We start from the raw sequence: 3,268 nt of genomic DNA, 5'->3' as shown, positions 1-3,268 counted from the left end.
TCATTTCAGAACAGAGTTTTCTTCTAAAACAATGCCCATACAGTATCACTCCAAATACATAACAGTGAAATTAATGTCTTTTTGATTCACACAATATTATTGATTGGGAGAAACATCCATTTCGATTCTCATTAGCAGCCTAGTTTTCTTTATTCCATTATTTGCAATGAAAGGGTTAGAATTTCTGTTTGTATTTATGTAGGTGATACATTGAATATGTACAATTTTATGAATTTTTTCAGCCAGCTCATCAGAATACAAATTTTGTCTGTTAAAATATCATATATTTCTGGCTGAGACTGCATCCGCCCCGGCAAGCATAGAACCTTGCTCTTGCTGCTCTGTAGCTGATCCACACCTGCCACCAGCTTACCATGAATGATGATATATCGCTGCACTCCTCGTTGACAAAGACTCTGGCATGTGCAAGGCCGGCTTCATAGGCGATGATGCCCCCTGGGCTGTCTTCCCATCCATCGTGGGGCACTCCAGGCACCAGGACATAAGGTGGTGAGCATGGGTCAGAAGGACTCTTATGTGGGTGACGAGGCCCAGAGCAAGAGAGGCATCCTCGCCCTGAAGTATCCCATCGAGCATGGCATTGTCACCAACTGGGCCAACCTGGAGAAGATCTGGCACCATACCTTTTACAATGGGCTGGATGTGGCTCCCAAGGAGCACCCCATGCTGCTGACTGAGGCCCTCCTGAACCCCAAGGCCAACTGCGAGAAGATGACCCAGGTTATGTTTGAGACCTTCAACAACTCACCCATGTATGTGGCCATCCAGGCTGTGCTGTCCTTGTATGCCTCTGGCCATACTACTGGCATTGTGATGGACTCTGGTGACGCGGGTCACCCACTCTGTGCCCATCTATGAGGGGATGCCCTCCCCTATGCCATCGTGCATCTGGATCTGGCTGGCCAAGACCTGATTGACTACCTCATGAAGATCCTCACGCAGTGTGGCCTAAGCTTCACCACCTTGGCCGAGCGGGAGATCATGTGTGACATGAAGGAGAAGCTGTGCTATGTCACCTTGGACTTCGAGCAGGAGATGGCCATGGTGGCCTCCAGTTCCTCCCTGGAGAAGGACTACGAACTGCCCAAAGCCCAGCTCATCACCATTGGCAACAAGCAGTTCTGCTGCCCCGAGTTGCTCTTCCAGCCTTCCTTCCTGGGAATGGAATCCTGTGGCATCCAGGAAACTACCTTCAACTCCATCATGGAGCGTGACCTGGACAACCACAAAGAGCTGTACGCCAACACAGTGCTGTCTGGCAGCACCACCATGTACCCTGGCATCGCTGACAGGATACAGAATGAGATCACCACCCTGGTGCCCAGTGCGATGACGATCAGATCATTGCTCCTCCCAAGGGCAAACACTCTGTGTGGATCGGCAGCTCCATCCTGGCCTCTCTGTCCACCTTCCAGCAGTTGTGGATCAGCAAGCAGGAGTATGCTGAGTCTGGCCCTCCATCGTCCAAATGCTTCTAGGTGGACTGTTACTTAGTTGTGTTACACTCTTTCTTGACAAAACCTAACTTTCGCAGAAAACAAGATGAGATTAGCATGGCTTTATCTGATTTTTTGTTTTGTTTTTGTTTTTTTTTTTTGGCTTGACTCAGGATTTAAAAACTGGAATGGTAAAGGTGACAGCAGTCGGTTGGAGCAAGCATCCCCCAAAATTCTACAATGTGGCCGAGGACTTTTATTGTATATCATTATTATTCTTTTTTTAAATAGTCACTCCAAATATCATGAGCTGCATTGTCACAGGAAGTCCCTTGCCCTCCTAAAAGCCACCCCGCTTCTCTCCAAGGAGAATGGCCCAGTCCTCTCCCAAGTTCATATAGGGGAGGTGATACCATTGCTTTCGTGTAAATTATGTAATGCAATAAAAAAAACTTCGCCTTAATATTTTTAAATTTCATTTTATTTTAAATGATCAGCCTTCATGGCTACTGCTTTTTTGTCCCCCAGCTTGAGATATATGAAGGCTTTTGGTCTCCCTGGGAGTGGGTGGAGGCAGCCAGGGGCTTACCTGTACACTGACTTGAGACCAGTTGAATAAAAGCGCACACCTTAAAAAAAATTATATTTCTTTGGGTTAATGTGTTAGTCATTTACTATTTTTTATGAGTTGTAGTAAAATCAGATGAAAATCATTTTGCAATTTAGTCTTATGTATCATTAAGTATACATTAAACTCCAGAGATCTGATACAGTTAATAACAACTAACAACTATGTAGTAATTGAAAGTTTACAGAATATATCCACAATAATCAGAACTCACCTCTGCAACAACCCTGTAAGGTAGATTTGTTATCTTATTTTGCTGTTGAGAATATTGAGGTTTTTGAGAGCATAATAATGGAGATTTGTTTCTGATCAGTGTAATAGAAAAGATCATTTTCTATATGTAGCTGGAAATAAGGATGAATCTGGAGACTTAATATGCATGGGGTATTTGGCCATAACAGAACCAATATGTTTCTAGGAAGCTGTGTTCCAGGACTGATGCATTAGTTTTTAGAAGTTTTAAATTTTTTGTGGGTTCAGAGTAGTTATATATATTTATGGGGTACATGAGAGTTTTTTTTAGAAGAATTATTTTTTGTTTTTTTATTTTTCCATAAGTTATTGGGGGTACAGGTGGTATTTGGTTACATGAGTAAGTTTTTAGTGGTGACTTGTGAGAATTTGGTGCACCCATCACCTGAGCAGTATACACTGCACCATATTTATAGTCTTTTATCCCTTAACTTCTTCCCACTCTTCCCACCAAGTCCCCAAAGTCCATTGTATCATTCATGACTTTGTGTCCTCACAGCATAGCTCCCACATATCAGTGAGAACATTTGATGTTTCGTTTTCCATTCCTGAGTTACTTCTCTTAGAATAATAGTCTCCAATCTCATTCAGGTCACTGCAAATGCTGTTAATTCATCCCTTTTTATGGCTGTATAGTATTCCATCATATATATATATATATATATATATATATATATATATATGGCACAGTTTCTTTATTCACTCACTGGTTGATGGACATTTGGATTGGTTCCACAATTTTGCAATTGTGAATTGTGCTGCTATAAACATGCATGTGTAAGTATCTTTTTTGAATAATGACTTCTTTTTTTTCTGGGTAGATACCCAGTAGTGGGATTGCTGGATCAAATGGTAGTTCTACTTTTAGTTCTTTAAGGAACCTCCACACTGTTTTCCATAGTGGCTGTACTAGTTTATATTCCCACCAGCA

At 42.2% G+C, this 3,268-nt stretch overlaps 1 pseudogene; it reads left to right on the top strand.

Moving 5' to 3' along the window:
- Positions 1-374: 374 nt before the first annotated feature.
- On the top strand, positions 375-1,692 carry LOC108303859 (annotated as a pseudogene).
- The last annotated feature ends 1,576 nt before the right edge of the window (positions 1,693-3,268 follow it).

Source organism: Cebus imitator, unplaced genomic scaffold (genome assembly GCF_001604975.1).
Source record: "Cebus imitator isolate Cc_AM_T3 unplaced genomic scaffold, Cebus_imitator-1.0 Scaffold51, whole genome shotgun sequence".
Lineage (NCBI taxonomy): Eukaryota > Metazoa > Chordata > Mammalia > Primates > Cebidae > Cebus > Cebus imitator.
This window is presented reverse-complemented; position numbering and strand designations above follow the sequence as displayed.